Below are 20,574 nucleotides of genomic sequence, written 5' to 3' on the forward strand. Positions count from 1 at the left end.
GCGCCATATGGCAGCACATCCGGTGTGCGACCCCTTTTAATAAGACTTTCTCCAGAGGATTTTTTTTCTCTGTTAAGTGGATTCCACAGTTGCTATGGTAGCACAACAACTACAGTAATTGAACTGTTGTGGAGATTCTGCAGTTGCTATGGTAACACAACAACTATAGCAACTGATCCGTTGTGTTGATTCTACAGTTGCTATGGTAACACAACAACTATAGCAACTGATCTGTTGTGTTGATTCTACAGTTGCTATGGTAACACAACAACTATAGTATTCGATCTGTTGTGGTGATTCTACAGTTGCTATGGTAACACAACAACTGTAGTAATCGATCTGTTGTAGTGATTCTACAGTTGCTATGGTAACACAACAACTATAGTAATTAATCTGTTGTGGTGATTCTACAGTTGCTATGGTAACACAACAACTATAGTAATTAATCTGTTGTGGTGATTCTATAGTTGCTATGGTAACACAACAACTATAGTAATTAATCTGTTGTGGTGATTCTATAGTTGCTATGGTAGTGACAAAAACTACTATAGTAATACAAATTCCGTACATACTGTAGTTTTTTTACAACTATAGAGTACATCACACTACAACACCACCACAGTTTACTATAGTAAAAACTAAATCAAACTACAGTATTTATCACAGTTTACAGCACTGCAGAGTCATTTATTATCAGAGTAGTAGATACTATAATATAAGACACTCTACTATATTATGGCTTCAGTATTTACTATAAATTAGAGTGCGTTTTTATGTGGGTGTAATGGGAGATCGCATGCATACCGCAGCAGGTGAAGTCATATCATCATTAATTTCTTCACAGCATGTCATCTTGTTACTGAAGAGAGGGCGATAAGGAGAGGGTGTGGCGGGTTCCCTAGGGTGCTTCTGTGTCACAGTAGATGGATGGCACTATTTTTCAGAGTATGTGTCTGCTCATCAGTCAGGAAGGAAGAGTCGCTCCACATCCTGACACACCGACACACATCCTGAATCACAGACAGCAGGAATGTATGGAAACCGTGAGGCTGCAGAGCTAACACTCTACAATAAGCTTGTATTAGTTACTGCATTTACTAACATGACCCAACAATGAACAAAACATGTATTATTTATTCATCTTTGTTAATGTTAATTAATGGTTCATGAAAACTTACGCTGCATTAACTAATGTTATCAAGCATGCATTAAAATTGTGTTAATTTATTAGTAAATGTTGAACTATGATGAATAAATATACCTGTCAACCCTCCCGTTTTCCCAGGATTCTCCCGTATTTTAAAGTTCTATCCCACTATCATCCCATTATGGTATTTTCCCGTATTTCTCCTGTATTTTCAGTCTTTCTCTGAAGGGTGGCAAATAAACATTAAAGAGCCGAGTCTCCCTATACGCAACCCATACCGCTGATCCACCAGGGGGCGCCCCTTGCTCTGAAATGTGAGTCTGTTCTGTGCTTTCGTTTGATTTAGGCATGAAAACACGCTAAATTAAACATAAAAACTGCGAGATTCCCTTTCCTTTTCAAAACAGGTGCCTTCGCCCTTCCTATGCAATCCTCAAAACAATCATGTAGCAGTGCGTGACTGTCAGCTGACGCGCATAGAAACAGAATTATTAATAATATCATCTAAAGATGTCGATGTTGGTGGGGATTTTTTTTCAAACACAACTAATTTCGTCCTATTAATCCCCAAAGGGAAATTCACATGTCACAGCAGAGCTCTCCATACTAAAAATAAATAAGTTACATATATATAAAAACAATAATAAAACTACATTTCATACTGCACACCTTAGTTCCAAAAACAACGAGTAAACACTTGTCCATATCTAATATCTAATGCAGTTCAGCACTATTTCATCTGGTATGACTTTGATTATACAATCTGATTCCTGTTGGAAAAAAAGACCTCCTGTATCTTTCTCTGTAACACCAGGGTTGAATTAATCTTGTACTAAAAGAGCTTGCACACGCTTGGACTGTATCAAAAAGGGGATTACTATCATGGTTCATTATACTGACAGATTTGTCCAGCATTCGATCATGTGCAATCTCTTCTATGGTAGGAAGTGCACACCCCACAACAGATTAACAACAAGCTTATTTAATTTGCTTTTCTCCTTCTCCAACAGTCCCCCTCCCCAGCAGGTTACAGCATACAGGATCACAGAAGACACCACAGAATCATAAAAAGTTTTTAACAGTGTCTGACACACACCAAAGGACCTCAGTCGTCTTATTAATGAATGCGACTCTGGCCCTTCTTATACACCTGAATTGTATTTTCAGACCAATCAAGATTGTTGTTCAAATATACACCCAGGTACCTATACACTGAAAAAAAATATTCAAAGATGAGTCCTTGGATTTACTCAATTTTTTTACGTTAAGTGGTTGTAAACTATTTATTTGGGCTGCATTTAAACAAACAAATTAAGTTGAATATTGCTCAATTTAATTTGTTTAAATTCAACACAAATAAATAGTTTGCACCAGTTTTGCATGCAACACTTTTTTCAGTGTACGATGAAACAATCTCATTTTCTGACTCATGTATATTTTTGAAGTGACACCTCTGTTATTTAATGTAATCAAATGAAATATCTAAATAAATGAGATTCAAATGAGATTCAGAGATCAACATCCCATAATGCAATTCACCACCGCAAATAAACACAAAATACAGAATATAAAAGTCACTATTGAAGGATAAAAGTTGCTGGAAGAAGGATCAAGGTCCCAAAATGCAATTTAAACGCATAAATAAACAGGTGAATAATAAAACAGGAATGACAGACTACAGAAAGCTGCTAATTGATGGATTTTTTAAAAGTGCACGGTACTGATTAATCACAGATGAACCGCTCCAGATTCTGTGCTCCTGGATCCACATCTAATGCAGTTTGAGCTGATATTCCAGTCAAACAATAAGATCCCAATCTCAGCGCTGCTCTCTGCATACTTTGGCTGTCTCCTTTATCAGACACACCCGGCCGAGCGCTCGCTGTCTGCGATCATCAACTAATGACTCCAGTAAAGTGTGTTCGATCAGGGAGACGTCTACAAAGCGCTCTAATGAATATTTCAGCTTTTGGCAGTGTACACCTTCAGGAACTATTTAAAGTGCACCACAGTAAGTGATTAATTAATAACGTCTTGGCTTGTGGTGCATTATGGAAGCCAAACAGCAACAAAAATCAATCCTCAAATGTATTCTTAGCTGAAATGACTAGACTAAACTTTAGAATGGTGGTGCATTAGTTAACATATTTACTAAACTTACAGCGTTTATTAATCACAGTTAATGCACTGTCAAAATCCAACGTTGTGCTTGGTAACATTTGTTAATGCACCGCGAGTTAACATGAACTAATATTATATAACTTAACATTAACTAACATCAACAAATACATCCAGTAGTGAATGTAATACTAATTATTTGTTCATGTTAGCAAAAAATCACTAAAACACACATTAAAATGAATTATAGGACTGTCCTGTAAATGATTTTTGATGTGTGTGTTTTTAATGCCAATGTTAGATGCCATCAAGGGAGTTTACGTGCATTGTAGCGATACAAAATACAGTGTTAATTTGTAATTGAAGCTTTCAGATGAGCAAACAGTTTCTTATCATAATTACTGAGTCATTAATTTGGTAGTCAATAGTGTGTGCATCAGTGTGTGGATGTCAAATAGACGTCAAGGTTTTAACATTAAATTGATTTGTGACATGTTTCCCGGGAGTTCCTAGAAGGGATACAGCTGCAGCTGGAAGTAAACGAGAGTTATTAATATTATTTATTAAATTACTAATTAATTGTATTTTATTAATGTATACCCTGACCCTAAACCCAACCCAAACACAGTAGTGTACAAACAATGATTACCCAGAATATTCCTTTATATTATTTATGAATTTACCCATTACGTTGTATTTTATTCATGTCTACCCCAAACCTCTAACACTCACAGTAATGTAAAATAGTCATTATTAATAGAATTATTTATTAAATAACCCATTAAATTGTATTTTATAAACGTCTACCCCTCTTAACCTAACCCTCACTGTAATGTGAAATATGAATTATTGTGGTACAGTGTCACAAAAATTCTGCTGTATTGATTAGAGTATCCACAGCTGTATCCCTTCTAGACTTTACTGTGAGTTTCTGGCCTAAATGTCAGTTTAGTGTTGTTTTGAAGTGCCTGCTGCATAGTGTCTATTTCAGTAATGTTGGTGCAGACTAGTGATTATAGATGCATATAAATACATATAAAGTCATTTTCAATGTGTCGTATAGTATAAATGATTTTATTGGCCTTTTCCAATCAATCCATCTTTCTCTCTGCTGATCAATAAAGATGTTATTGGTGTTCCTGATCTGTTCTGTGATGTTTTTTGCTAGTCTTAAGATTAAGCTAATCCTCTAGTATAGATTACGCTGTCTGCAAGTGAAGAAGTGTGATGGAGTGACTGAAGTGTGCAGATAATGAGCTCGTCCCAATACACACTCTCGCAGTCTTTACATTTGACCACTTAACCATGACGGATTTCTTGTGTTTGAGCCAAGTGGGTGTGAAAAACACAAGTGTGTGTGTGTGTGTGTGTGTGACTTTTAATTGCTGAAGTGACACATAGTAGTATAAAATAAATGTGTGAACTTTATTTACATCATTTAGTATTAACTGACAAGATATTGCGCGGCACAGTGGCGCAGTGCTTAGCGCTGTCACCTCACAGCAAGAAGGTCGCTGGTTCAAGCCTCGGCTGGGTCAGTTGGCAATTCTATGTGGAGTTTTCCCCTCCTGGTGCTCCGGTTTCCCCCACAGTCCAAACACTTGCACTATAGGGGAATTGGGTGAGCTAAATTGTCCGTTGTGAATGAGTGTGTATGGGTGTTTCCCAGTGCTGGGTTGCAGCTGGAAGGGCATCCGCTGCATAAAACATATGCTGGAATAGTTGGTGGTTCACTCCACTGTGGTGACCCCTGATTAATAAAGGGACTAAGCTAAAAAGAAAACGAATGAATGACAAGATTTCATTTATACATTGTCCTTCAGCTTAGTCCCTTATTCATTAGGGGTCGCCACAGTGGAGTGAACCCCCAACTATTCCAGCATATGTTTTATGCAGCGGATGCCCTTCCAGCTGCAACATACACTATGGCTAATTTAGTTCCTCAATTGCCTTATAGTGCATATGTTTGAACTGTGGGGAAACCGGAGCATCCAGAGGAAACCAACACAGGGAGAACATGCAAACTCCACACAGAAACGCCAACTGACCCAGCTGGGACTCGAACCCGTGACCTTCTTGCTGTGAGGCCACAGTGCCGTCCTGACAAGATTTTCCATCATTAATTTATTTGTAATTGCAGGCAAATCACTGAGGTAAAATCAGTCAACACTATTACCTAAAGCAGACTATCAACGAAACATTAAATTATGTATATAATTTATTTATTTCAATAATTTGCATTGATGTTAATGCAGCACTTCATCTTTTTTGTCTAAATTGTGCTACACTGGATACTATACTCAATATTTTACAGATAACATGAACACTTTCATTCTGAAATGTTGTTAGAATGGCATCATATTTACCTCTAAAATTAAAACAATGTATATTCCCGTTCAGTTTTATACTACCACATTGCAGTCTAGATAAAAAAAAAAAGAGTCACACCTTCAAGAAATTAAGACCGTTAAACACGCCATCAACGTCTTGTGAAAAGGATCCACACTGTAAACAGCGATTAGTTGCCTTTACTTAAAAAAGAGAGTAAACTCAATGTGTAGCGCCCTCTTCCTATGTTATGGGAAGGGCACTGGATTCTTGTTAATTAACACCAACTCGACCTACAATTGGAGTGATACAAAGTTAGCGTTAGCTCTACTATAAAAGATCTGGGTGTCATATTAGACAGTAATTTAACTTTTAAAAATCATATATCCCATGTCACAAAAACTGCTTTCTTTCATCTGAGAAATATCGCTAAGTTACGAAGTATGCTAACCATCTCAGATGCAGTAAAGCTAGTCCATGCTTTTATGACTTTTATGCTGGATTACTGTAATGCACTGTTTGCTGGCTGCCCAGCATCCTCTATTAACAAACTTCAATTAGTACAAAATGCAGCTGCCAGAGTTCTTACCAGGTCTAGAAAATTTGATCACATCACCCCAATTTTATCCTCCTTACACTGGCTGCCTGTTAAGTTTCGTATTGAAATTAAAATATTGCTTCTTACATATAAAGCTTTAAATAATCTAGCTCCTGTTTATCTAACCAATCTTCTGTCTCGCTACAATCCAACTCGCTCTTTAAGATCTCAAAACTCAGGGCTTCTTTCCAATTGACTTGTATTTGATTGCAGACAATATGAACACTAAATATTTGATGTTTTGTCTGGTTTACGGCGCTTCATTTGTAAATATACATCCTTTTCCTGTCATTCAGACCTGTAACGCATTCCAGATACAGTTGTAACAGGAGCAGTTTAGGGCTAGTAATCAGGTAAATGTGAAGAAATGTTTCAGATTCAACAGGTGATTGTATTTATGATTTGGTATAAAAGCAGCATTCAGGAAAGGTCTAGACCAGGGGTGTCCAAACTCGGTCCTGGAGGGCCGGAGTCCTGCAGATTTGAGCTCCAACTTGCCTCAACACACCTGCAAGGATGTTTCTAGAAAGCCTAGTAAGAGCTTGATTAGCTAGCCCAGGCGTGTCTGATTGGGGTTGAAGATAAAATCTGCAGGACACCGGCCCTCCAGGACCGAGTTTGGACACCCCTGGTCTAGACCTCTAGGAGCAAAGATGAGCTGAGGATCGCCAGTTTGCCAACAAATACGTGAGAAAATGATTGAAACGTTTAAACAAAAAACAGTCAAAGTAAACTTGTAAATCACTACTTTCTCTTTTACTTGTGTTTTCCACACTGTCTAAACTAAAGGCTTTTTGACAGTGCATCGCTCCAGTTTGCCGCAGGTGTGTGTGCCCTGTCCTGGATCAGGACACACAGGGCTGTAACACCGTGTGGGAATGGCAGGGATTCCTGGAAGTACGGCTAGGGAACTTGAAGCTGTGGAACGAGAACTGGTCCGCTTCCATGCCTGCTCATGAATATAAATAGAGCCTGGAATGTCATAAATCAGAAACGCTGAGAGACTGATGTGGCCTGGACGCTGTTACTTTCCGAGCTGCTTCTTTACCGCATTTCTGCTTGATTTCACCCCGAAAGATCAGGTAACCGGTGGTGGAAAGAGTACTGAAAAATCACACTCCAGTAAAAGTACCATTACTTACACAGAAAATGTAGTGCAAGTAGAGTATATGTAGTAAATATTGCTCAAAGTAAGAGTATCCCATTTAAAAGTACTGAAGAGTAGTGAGTATTACACAGTCAAAGGCTGATGCGTTTACATGCTATTTGAGTGTGTGTGTGAAAACGTAACGTTCTGTAGTGCATTTAGTTATTCATTCACTTTTCTTAAACTTAGTCTCTATTTCAGAGCACTATTCCAGCATATGTTTTACACAGTGGATGCCCTTCCAGCTGCAACCCTGTACTGGGAAACACCCATACACACATACATACACTACAATTTAGTTCATCAATTCCCCTATAGCGCATGTGTTTGGACTGTGGGGGAAACCGGAGCACCCACACCAACACAGGGAGAACATGCAAACTCCACACAGAAATGCCAACTGACCCAGCCGGGACTCAAATTTCGACCAGCTAAGACCAGCCTGGAAATAGCCAAAACCCCTCTAAAACCAGGCTGGTCGACTAGCTAAAACCAGCCAACCAGCCTAGTCTGGTTTAGGCTGTTTTTTTTCAGCAGGGGTGTGTAAATATGCTCGACAATGTGGGGACAAAATTAACTTTTTAACAAGCAGAAATGTTTGATTTGATGCAGAAATCCACAGATTTACAGTTATACGCTTTATTATTCATCTCTCAGATATCCTGTATTATTCAGAAATCTAAATCCAGGAATTGTCCAGTTGATCCTCATCCAACACACTTAGTTAAGGTTTGTTCATCTTGTTTGTCTTCTTTAATCACTGAACTCATTCATTCTCCATTGTCCTCTGGCCTCATTCCTTCATCACTTAAAGACTGCTATAACTCCCATACTTAAAAAAACAGGAGTCGATCCAACTAGATTTTGACAACTTTTGTCCTGTTTCAAATTTATAGTTTATCTCTAACAAAAAATAGAGGAGAGTGTAACAGCACAGATCTCTCAATGTCTTTCAGATAACAATATATAAATATATTGGAAAAATTTCTGGCCTCCGTCCACTTCATAGCACAAAAACCACACTTGTCTAAATTACTAATGATGCGCTTACTGCAGTAGATTCGGGTCAGATGACTATTCTCATATGGCTTTAGTGCACTCAAAAAAACAAAACAGAAAACAGACTGGTGTTCCTCAGAGTATTGATCACTTGTCTTTCAGATATTACATCACATCTTTTTTTATTGCAGTCAGTTTATAAGGCTTAGAAACGTCAGATCTTACCCATAGGTTACCACTGGAGTTCCCCAAGGCTCGGTTTTGGGCCCTCTTTTATTTAGCATTTATTGCCCTTGGACATGGTTTAGGCCAGTGTTTCTCAACCACGTTCCTGGAAGACCACCAACACTGCATGTTTTGGATGTCTCCTTTGTTTGTCACACCCATTACAGGTCTCTCGGTCTCTGCTAATGAGCTGATGATCTGAATCTGGTGTGTTTGGTGTAGGAGACATGGAAAATGTCCAGAGCTGGAGGTGCCCCAACTGTTTTAGGCAACACATGCTCATTCTGAAAACGTACCCCTGTATACATTTCTGGAGATTGTGAATTATGTAGCCAGAGGTACATACGACTGCATTTTGACTTTAAAACCAACACTATGAGGTTGTATGACGCTGTGTCTTTTCCCGCTACCAGCTGACCGCTTACCCCCATGTGTACAGCTTTACTGCCGTTACTAGTTTGCAGTGGCTCGCTGTGTACATTGGCAGACTTCAGGTGCAGACAAAAAGAAAATTTTTTGTTAAGACAAAAACAAAAGTCAAAAAATAAAATAAACGAGTAAATAACAGGGTGAGAGTGTGGTAAAATCTGAAAATGTGGTAAAAATCAGACAACCGCGATGGCTTTTCTTTTTCTGGATTCCTTTTGAAAACACTGTGATTGGGTTTAGGGAAGGGGTTGGGCAGGTCAATCTGTGTTTTTGAAAACACTATGGGTTTGGTTTAGGGAAGGTCAGTCAGTCAGTCAGTAGACAGCGGCCTCTGGTGGACTTACGTGAGAACAGCAGACGTGAACGGCACTCATAAGAGAAATTTGAGATCTAAAAAAGTTTACATAGCGACCTCTGGTGGATTCATGAAAACAAAAACTGGAAAAAAAGTACCTCCTAGGACGTATTCGGCACTCTGCAGAAATGTATACAGGGGTACATTTTCAGAATAAGCCTGAGTTTGGTTTAGGACATGCTTCCAGTTTTACTTGTTTTCCATGCCTACTGTCCGTCCTACATCTTCTTCGTTTAGCTCCTTAGCTTAAATTAAAAACTGCACTGTAAAAAGTGATTAGTTGGCTTGACTTAAATCAAGAGAGTAAACGTGTCACTTTATTATTAAGTAAACAAACCATGTGCATATATATAAAAGTCAATGGCTGATTTTTTAAAGTATAATTAAGTTGTTGCTTGTCACTTTTTAGTAAAGTAATCCCTTTTCACAGTGTGGTTTTCCTCGTGCATTTTAAAGGAAGCAGAACACTTCAAATACTGGAAAGGTTATTTGTTGGATCTTATATCATCTAAATGTGAATTTTATCATGGTTTTAAAGTCAAGTAATCTCCTGGGGTCCGTTTTTCATATCTCGCTTAAATGATCTAAGATGATTTGGCAGATCCTGGATCTGTTAATCTTGATAACTGATTTCTGGCTAATTTGGTTCTTCAAACAAGTTTGTGAATCAGATTAAAATATCTGGATGAACTGATCTGAGATCACTGCGTGTGCTGTAAAGGACAGATCTATCGATCCTCCAAATCATGATCAGCAATGCAACGATTGGCTGACAGCACAGCAGCGTAATGACATCATCTGATTAATATTCAATTATCCATCTGAGCAAAATGACATCAAACTCATAGTAAACGGTTTGCTAAAAATGATACGCAATAACTGTCCACATTTGTTGTGAGCTGCAGGCTTTACACTCTCATGTGTCAAGAGTATTCATCATGCATTTCAATGCATATCAATGTATTTAGTTCTACATTTAGAGATTTTCCTAATTATAGTAGCCCAGGCCAACTCGAGTTTTTCGAATCAGCGTTAGAAAGAACTGTATAAATTAATTTAGCATCAAAAAAGCATTTTGATATCAGTAAAGGTGTCAATCACCGGCATATTAGCGGTCAAAACATGTGCAAGACTGCATAAATTAGACCTATACCTTAAAAAAAAGTAGAATATTGTGCATATACACATTTGTGTCTAAAAAGTTAGTCAAGACATTTTCTCTTTGAACCACCAGATGGCAGTCTTTGTACTTTTATTTCAAAGTGTAGATTGCATTAGTTTTATTAAAATATATATTTTTACTTATTATATATATATATATATAATATATATAAAGTGTACATAACTATACTGTAAGGAAATATCAGCATTCGGTACACACATTCAGTATTATCTTTGCTTGAACTGACCTATCTAATCCTGTTTACATGAAATAAGCCTGCGTCCGAGCAGGTTTGAGCTACTAGAACTGTTGCTATGGCAACAAATCTCAGATGAGTTTTGAAGAATGAAACCATACTGGATCATGTCAAATCGTCAATCTCCAAATCCAGCTAATTGAGTAATCTACGTACGAGGAACGGACCACTGGTCTCCCTCATGAAGCAATAAGAAACTGTAATTCATCAACTGTCCACTAGAGGCTCCAAACATAAAATACATCACATAAAATACGTTAACAAATTAGTACAAAAATGGTTTCGGTGTATATAACGTATCTTACCATCAATGACAACTGTGAGAGGGTGAATACATTTATAACTCATCTGTTTAATTTATATTGGCATGGCCACTTACACAGCAATCTGCTGCTCACCGTCACCTCAGCTAGACTGAATAAAAATACAACCACATAGCCCCGCCCACGCTCCGCCTCTTTCCCCAGTTCTGATTATTCAGGAGTGATGCATGGTTGCCATGGGGACATGCTGACAAGATAGTGACGGCTAGCACTATCACAATATTTTATAGTCATTGATTTATACCCAAGCATTCATTCATTCATTCATTCATTCTCCTTCAGCTTAGTCCCTGATTATCAGGGATCACCACAGAGGAATGAACCGCCAACTTTTCCAGCATATTTTTTTACACAGCGGAAGCCGTTCTAGCTGCAACCCAGTACTGGAAAACACTCATACACACTCATTCACACACACACACACTCATACGGCCAGTTAAGTTGATCAATTCCCCCATAGCGAATGTGTTTGGACTGTGAGGGAAACCGGAGCATCCGGAGGAAACCCACGCCAACACGGGGAGAACATGCAAACTCCACACAGAAACACCAACTCACCCAGCCGGGACTTGAACCAGTGACCTCCGTGCTGTGAGGCGACAGTAATAACCACTGAGCCACCGTGCCACTATACCCAAACACTTATTTTAGGTTTAATTTGAATTTCGGCAGGTCTTTTTGTACTTCATTTTCCATAATAGAGCAGCTGTTTCATGCTAAAAACGATCCTCATGTGTGTGTTTGTGTGTGTTAGGTGGAGTCGTGTCTCTGGAGGGAAGATCTGCGTGATCTGGGTGTGTGTTGGGTCATTTCTCAGTGTGACCGCTGGGTTGATGGGACGTCACTTCACATCCACTCAGTCCATATGGTGCCGTCTTTATATTCCTCCTTCAACAGTGTTTTGCTTCTCACATTTTGCTGCCTTACACACTAAACTCATTATCCTTCATTCCTGTTTTTCTCACCGTCTCTTCCTGCGTTTCTCTCCTCTGATTTGTGAACTCTTCATGAATCCTGCCGTGGCTGGAGCTTTGCTTTCCAGAGCATGTGTTTTACAGTAACACTATCTCTACTAGAGTTGTGTTTTGGTAATGCGTTATTTTAAGTCGCATGCACTTACATCACAAAGTAAGAACAACAAACTTGTTGTGTTCACATTTATAAATGTGTCGATAACTTTAAATTTAATTACTGAAATAAATTATAGATGTAATTACATGCATTATAATTTAAATATATAAGTACAATACATGTACATAATGAGTAGATTGTACTAAATTATTATAGAAATGTGCACAGTACATAGTAAATAATGTAATAATAGTGAAATGTTTTTATATGAAAATCACTGTATACTGTCACACATGGGTAACACTTTACATTAATATATTTATACTAGAGTTGTGTTTTTGGTAACGCATTATTTTAAGTACTAGTTACAATGTATGTTTAATTTAATTTAATTTATTCACTCATTCATTTTCTTTTAGGCTTAGTCCCTTTATTAATCAGGGGTCGCCACAGCAGAATGAACCGCCAACTTATCCAGCATATGTTTTACACAGTGGATGCCCTTCCAGGTGCAACCCATCATTGGGAAACACCTATACACACTTATTCACACACTCATACACTATGGACAATTTAGCTTACCCAATTCACCTATACCACATGTGTTTGGACTGTGGGGGAAAGCGGAGCACCCGGAGGAAACCCACGAGAACGCAGGGAGAACATGCAAACTCCACACAGAAACGCCAACTGACCCAGCCGGGGCTCAAACCAACGACCTTCTTGCTGTGAGGCAACAGCACTACCTACTGTGCCACTGCGTCACCCTTTAATTTAATTATGTTGTCGTTGTTTGGGAAACCCACCCCAAGTTGAATTAAAAGGTCTTGTATTTTTGTGCGTGTTTTTTCTATTTTTTTATAGTTATGAACTTTATTCATTCATTAATTTTCCTTCGGCTTAGTCCTTTATTCATCAGGGGTTATTCACCACAGACAACTATTCCAGCATCTGTTTTACGCAGCGGATTCCCTTCCAGCTGCAACCCAATACTGGGAAACACCCATACACACTTATTTATACACACACACACATACACTACAATTTAGTTCATCAATTCCCCTATAGCACATGTGTTTGGACTGTGAGGAAGCACCCGGAGGAAACCCACGCCAACACGGGGAGAACATGCAAACTCCACAGTGCTGACCACTGAGCCACCATGCCGTCCCATCAACTTTTAATGTTGAAAATTCAACTCTTCAATTCAACAAAGTGACTTTAATTGATATTTTAGTAGCTTGAAAACGTAACGGAAGTTTATAACCAGGTTCTTTTGTGCATGTATTTTACAACACCAGTCCAGACAGTATATTACTTTTAACTATTAAAAATCTATTCAAACTATTCAACTTGTTGACATCAAATGTTGTTGAGGGAAAGATCAAAACTCCATAATGGAATTAAAAAGCACTGAAAAAAGGCTTGTATATTTAGCAACTTAGATTTATCATAGCATTTAGATACTGCGTCTCTCTGATGACCTGAAGTGCTTCTTTTATTCTCACGAGTAAGTCACCTAGGTTAAAAGTGTCTGCTAACAGAATGAATATAAGAGTGAATTTTGTTTTTCTTCATCAATTATTTCCCAAATGATGTTGAACAGATCAGATCAGATCCTCTAATATTTGTTCTTCTGGAGAAAGTCTTATTAGTTTTATTTCAGCTAGAATAAAAGCAGTTTTTAATAGTTTTAAAGCCATTTTAAGGTCAATATTATTAGCCCCCTTCAGCAATATTAGTGTTGGATTGTCTCCAGAATAAACCACTGTTATACAATGACTTGCCTAATTACCCTAACTTTACCCTAATTACCCTAGTGAAGCCTTTAAATGTGACTGTAAGCTGAATACTAGTGTCTTGAAGAATATCTAGTCTAATATTATGTGCTGTCATCATGACAAAGAGAAAAGAAACCAGGCATTAGAAATGAGTTATTAAAACTATTATGATTAGAAAATCTGCTCTCCGTTAAACAGGAATTGGGGAAAAATAAACAGGAGTGCTCATAATTCTGACTTCAGCTGTAAGTAAATAATTGAATGTTATTTTTTTAATGTACAGATGAATCCTGCTCTTCACAACTCAATAAACGTGTGTATATATGTGTGAAAATAGGTTATTGAGGTGTGGTTGGCTGCGTTTATATTGGACTGTGCCCTACAAAGGGCTCAGGTGACCTTATACTCAAACTACAGAGGTTTCACTGGGAGAAACGGAAATGTAACAATGCAACAATGAGATTGTTCATGGCTTCCTCAGACATGAAAGAGCCACGGTTATTCTCAGCCTTAAAAGACCCATTGCTTTCCTTATTTTAAGCCGTGTTTATTTATCGAAAGACTATTTGGAGTATTTTTGGAGTCCATGAAAGGTTGTGGGTATGATGCCTGTTTCGGTCCCACAGAGACATCGCGCTGCGGTTGTTAGACAGCTGCCATTTTTGTTTTTGTGTGTCTGGATGTGTGTGTTAAACACGTCCTGTAATAGTGGCGAGTTCTGGACTGAAAGAAACAGAGCTTCCTCTGATTACAACGACGACACTTTCATCTCTGCAAACCGGACAGAGGCTTACAGGTGCGGGCGCGAACGCATGATAACACACACACACACACACACACAAATACACACACTGAAAGAAATGATTCACTGGATTTACTACATTATTCACACTCCTGTGAAATTTTTATTTCTTTTTCAATTATTTTCCAAATAAGAATGTGTAGAGTTGGTGTTCAGTGGAGTATTTGTAGAGTTGGTGTTTGTAGAGTTGGTGTTCAGTGGAGTATTTGTAGAGTTGGTGTTCAGTGGAGTATTTGTAGAGTTGGTGTTCAGTGGAGTATTTGTAGAGTTGGTGTTTGTAGAGTTGGTGTTCAGTGGAGTATTTGTAGAGTTGGTGTTTGTAGAGTTGGTGTTCAGTGGAGTATTTGTAGAGTTGGTGTTCAGTGGAGTATTTGTAGAGTTGGTGTTCAGTGGAGTATTTGTAGAGTTGGTGTTTGTAGAGTTGGTGTTCAGTGGAGTATTTGTAGAGTTGGTGTTTGTAGAGTTGGTGTTCAGTGGAGTATTTGTAGAGTTGGTGTTCAGTGGAGTATTTGTAGAGTTGGTGTTCAGTAGAGTATTTGTAGAGTTGGTGTTTGTAGAGTTGGTGTTCAGTGGAGTATTTGTAGAGTTGGTGTTTGTAGAGTTGGTGTTCAGTGGAGTATTTGTAGAGTTGGTGTTTGTAGAGTTGGTGTTCAGTGGAGTATTTGTAGAGTTGGTGTTTGTAGAGTTGGTGTTCAGTAGAGTATTTGTAGAGTTGGTGTTTGTAGAGTTGGTGTTCAGTGGAGTATTTGTAGAGTTGGTGTTTGTAGAGTTGGTGTTTGTAGAGTTGGTGTTCAGTAGAGTATTTGTAGAGTTGGTGTTTGTAGAGTTGGTGTTCAGTGGAGTATTTGTAGAGTTGGTGTTTGTAGAGTTGGTGTTTGTAGAGTTGGTGTTCAGTAGAGTATTTGTAGAGTTGGTGTTTGTAGAGTTGGTGTTCAGTAGAGTATTTGTAGAGTTGGTGTTTGTAGAGTTGGTGTTCAGTGGAGTATTTGTAGAGTTGGTGTTTGTAGAGTTGGTGTTCAGTGGAGTATTTGTAGAGTTGGTGTTTGCAGAGTTGGTGTTTGGAGAGTTGGTGTTCAGTGGAGTATTTGTAGAGTTGGTGTTTGTAGAGTTGGTGTTCAGTAGAGTATTTGTAGAGTTGGTGTTTGTAGAGTTGGTGTTCAGTGGAGTATTTGTAGAGTTGGTGTTTGTAGAGTTGGTGTTCAGTGGAGTATTTGTAGAGTTGGTGTTTGCAGAGTTGGTGTTTGGAGAGTTGGTGTTCAGTGGAGTATTTGTAGAGTTGGTGTTTGAAGAGTTGGTGTTCAGTGGAGTATTTGTAGAGTTGGTGTTTGCAGAGTTGGTGTTTGGAGAGTTGGTGTTCAGTGGAGTATTTGTAGAGTTGGTGTTCAGTGGAGTATTTGTAGAGTTGGTGTTCAGTAGAGTATTTGTAGAGTTGGTGTTTGTAGAGTTGGTGTTCAGTGGAGTATTTGTAGAGTTGGTGTTTGTAGAGTTGGTGTTCAGTGGAGTATTTGTAGAGTTGGTGTTTGTAGAGTTGGTGTTCAGTGGAGTATTTGTAGAGTTGGTGTTTGTAGAGTTGGTGTTTGTAGAGTTGGTGTTCAGTAGAGTATTTGTAGAGTTGGTGTTTGTAGAGTTGGTGTTCAGTGGAGTATTTGTAGAGTTGGTGTTTGTAGAGTTGGTGTTTGTAGAGTTGGTGTTCAGTGGAGTATTTGTAGAGTTGGTGTTTGTAGAGTTGGTGTTTGTAGAGTTGGTGTTCAGTGGAGTATTTGTAGAGTTGGTGTTTGTAGAGTTGGTGTTCAGTGGAGTATTTGTAGAGTTGGTGTTTGTAGAGTTGGTGTTCAGTGGAGTATTTGTAGAGTTGGTGTTCAGTGGAGTATTTGTAGAGTTAGTGTTTGTAGAGTTGGTGTTCAGTGGAGTATTTGTAGAGTTGGTGTTCAGTGGAGTATTTGTACAGTTGGTATTTGTAGAGTTGGTGTTCAGTGGAGTATTTGTAGAGTTAGTGTTTGTAGAGTTGGTGTTTGTAGAGTTGGTGTTCAGTGGAGTATTTGTAGAGTTGGTGTTTGTAGAGTTGGTGTTCAGTGGAGTATTTGTAGAGTTGGTGTTTGTAGAGTTGGTGTTCAGTGGAGTATTTGTAGAGTTGGTGTTCAGTGGAGTATTTGTAGAGTTAGTGTTTGTAGAGTTGGTGTTCAGTGGAGTATTTGTAGAGTTGGTGTTCAGTGGAGTATTTGTACAGTTGGTATTTGTAGAGTTGGTGTTCAGTGGAGTATTTGTAGAGTTAGTGTTTGTAGAGTTGGTGTTTGTAGAGTTGGTGTTTGTAGAGTTGGTGTTCAGTGGAGTATTTGTACAGTTGGTATTTGTAGAGTTGGTGTTCAGTGGAGTATTTGTAGAGTTAGTGTTTGTAGAGTTGGTGTTTGTAGAGTTGGTGTTCAGTGGAGTATTTGTAGAGTTGGTGTTTGTAGAGTTGGTGTTTGTAGAGTTGGTGTTCAGTGGAGTATTTGTAGAGTTGGTGTTTATAGAGTTGGTGTTCAGTGGAGTATTTGTATAGTTGGTGTTTGTAGAGTTGGTGTTCAGTGGAGTATTTGTAGAGTTGGTGTTTGTAGAGTTGGTGTTCAGTGGAGTATTTGTATAGTTGGTGTTTGTAGAGTTGCTGTTCAGTGGAGTGTTTGTAGAGTTGGTGTTTATAGAGTTGCTGTTCAGTGGAGTATTTGTAGAGTTAGTAGAGTGGAGGAGCACAGAAGTGTCAGAGAGAGGTAAAGAATGAAACTAAACGCTCCGACTAAAACGTTCCTTTCAACATCTGGATATTAGAAGGTCTCCTGTAAGGAGGAATGTAGTCCAACATTTCACTTTTGTCTTCTCGCCATGTCGTCTTGGCTTCAGACCTCCAGAACTGACAGGGTTTGGCCTCTTTCCCGGAGAAAGAGAGACGGAGAGAAAGAAAGAAAGAGATCTGCAAGAACTTGACCTCTGCAGCCTCCCTGTCTCTTAAGCCTTCATTGCCTTTTTTTTTTGCTGCTGCCACAGAAATGGTTACATAATTGTAAAGAACCAGAGCAATTTGTTTGTTTTAGCTTCTCAAAAGCTTCCCACTTCTCTCAGCTGCTTTCAATTGCATGATGTGTTTCCCCGCGGACAGGGTTTCTGTGAAGCCGGCGCTCCATACACAAACCAATGGAGATTTTAATAAAGAAATTCCACATAAGTCAGGCTTTATTCAGCATTATTCAAACCATTCTGTGGAGCCAAGTCGGATAATCCTGGAGAGAAAAAAAGAGGATTAAAAGAGTCCTCAAAAATCCAGATGTTGTAAGTCAAACTAGCCTGCTCTTATCTCTAAAATATCTCTCTTTTTATATAAATAACAGAGGTTTAAATAGTGTAATAAACTTTCATGTAATAAAATACAGAGTGAACATTTAAAAGGTAAGGAAGTATTCAGAGTATTTGTAGAGTTAGTATTAATTTTTAGAAATGCTTCACCTGTGTGTGTGATCAGGAGGTGAACTGAAACTGGTGTGTGACTGCAGGGCATGATGGGATTTGTAGTTTAGTAGAATGTAGTTCACAGTAGAGTATTTTAAGAGTTCACACTTAGCTGATGATTGATAATAAAGCGTACTTGGCAGGGATTTTCTGGATATCCGGATATTCTGAGAATATCCTCGAGCCCGGGGCTCCCTCCCGTTTGAAGGGTGAGAGGAGAGATTGAGCTCAGGAAGGTCTCGAGAACTCCCCTGCTTATGAATGTGCTGATATATATCCGGCTAAGAGTTGTCTTAAGATGATATTTTGGAGTAGTCAATTTATTTATGGTGCATGTCTTTGGATGGTGGGAGGAAAGTGGTAAACCTGGGGGAAACCCACGCGAACACGGGGAGAACACGCAAACTCCACACTGAAACACCAACTGGCCCGGTGGGGGGCCGTACCTGCGGCATTCTTACTGTGAGGCAACAGTGTTAACCACTGGGCCGCCGTGCCGCCATATCAGAGAAGGGGAGGAGTAGGGGTGGAAGGGAGGATTCTTCAAGATGAAGATGACTGGAGTGGAAAGCTCTGGTTATATATAGTGTGTCAGTATTTGTCTAATTGGTGCAATATGCGGAGCTGATGCGGTACCAGCTGTGGTCAATCATAAGCGCGTGATCCTCTCAAAATTAGTTTAGAAATAAACCACACTTGTTAAATTAACTTTCATTTCAAGTATCATTGAGGATTGTGTTGAAATTTGAAGTTTAAGCACGTTTAAACCATCGTTTTAATGGTGGCTTGAATGTAAATTTGAGATTAAAATGACACGGTGCTAAAGCTAAACCACCAAAACTCCAGCTCAGCCCACCCGCAGCGCAGAGTTTCACCAGCGTTTGTCTCAGTGATCGCTCATTTTCACAGTGGTATTGATGAGTTTCACCAGCGCAGTGATATTGATATTGATGTTCTGGCTGATGTGAAAACACCACGGGCGCCTCTTGAAGACGTGAGCGAGAGCTGGCCGAGATCCAGACGGAGCACAATGGAGGAATGATCACTGACAGAAGAGCTGCAGCGGGGCTTACTGCTGTCAGCAGACCTTCAGCTCTGTCAGCACACTCACACTAACACACTCTACACACACTGATACAACAGCTGCAGATCAACACAACACACACATTGGAAGAAAGATCAAAGTCCCATAATGCAATTCAAAAACTTAAATAAAGAGGGGAAATGCCAGTTTATGGATATATTTCATTCATATTCATTCATTTTCCTTCGGCTTAGTCCCTTTAATTATCAGGGGTCACCACAGCGGAATGAACCATCAGCTATTCCAGCATATGCTTTACATAGTGGATGCCCTTCCAGCTGCAACTCAATACTGTAAAATACCCATACACAGTCACATTCACACACACACTTATGCTGTGTTCACACCAGAGGCGGCACGTGCGAATAAATCACGACATTAAATACACGCATGAACGTTTTCAGTTTCTTCGATTCATTCGCGCATCAAATTTACTTCACAATAGACGCTAATTCGCATCATGGGCGGGGCTTCTGTCTGCCCGGTGACTCTAGTTTCATTGCTAAATGGCTTACATGGATTTTATTAAGAGAGTAGCTGTGCTTTATGTGCTTTAGGAAGGCTGAAAAACAGCGTAGATTCGTTCGGCGCTGTGTCTGAGTCCACTAGATGCTTTCAGAGGCGCACCAGATCTGTGAGTTCATCAACTCCTCCAGAAACTGTTCCTGGATGATGGAGGCTTTCAGCGGTGCCTCAGACTGAGCCGAGCCCAGTGTGATGAACTGTTTTCTGATGTCGGCAGGAGGATTTCATCTCGGGACACCTACAACAGGCGCTACGTCATAATCACGCCCCTACAAGAGCAAGCTCCTGATTAGTAAACGCGGCGTGAATGTCTGCTAAAGTTTACATTTTACAAACTTGAGCAATTAAGCACTTTAAACGCGCAAAACTCTCAACTTGTCTTGTTTTTCGTTATATAACTTACCCCACTGCCAGATTATTTTGGTTGTTTTAAGGAAAAACTCGCTTAATTTTGACTCATTGGGTCCTATCATAGACCCGGCGCAATAAAGTGCAAGACGTGTTCGGTAATTTCTTCAGTTTATTCATGACAATCTGCATCTGGATAATATTATTATCATCAGTAATATTTATTGTATGCAGATTTATATCTGTTTTAATAAACACAAGTGTAGATGTGTCCAGCTGTGGGGTTTTGGAGATGTCTGGATCACCATATGGGGCATCAGAACAGGACATGTGTTTGGATATAACTCAGTGTTTTGACCACACTTCATTATTATTGTTCATTTATTCCTTTGCTGGAGA

This window comes from Danio aesculapii, chromosome 2, assembly GCF_903798145.1.
Source record: "Danio aesculapii chromosome 2, fDanAes4.1, whole genome shotgun sequence".
NCBI classification, from domain to species: domain Eukaryota; kingdom Metazoa; phylum Chordata; class Actinopteri; order Cypriniformes; family Danionidae; genus Danio; species Danio aesculapii.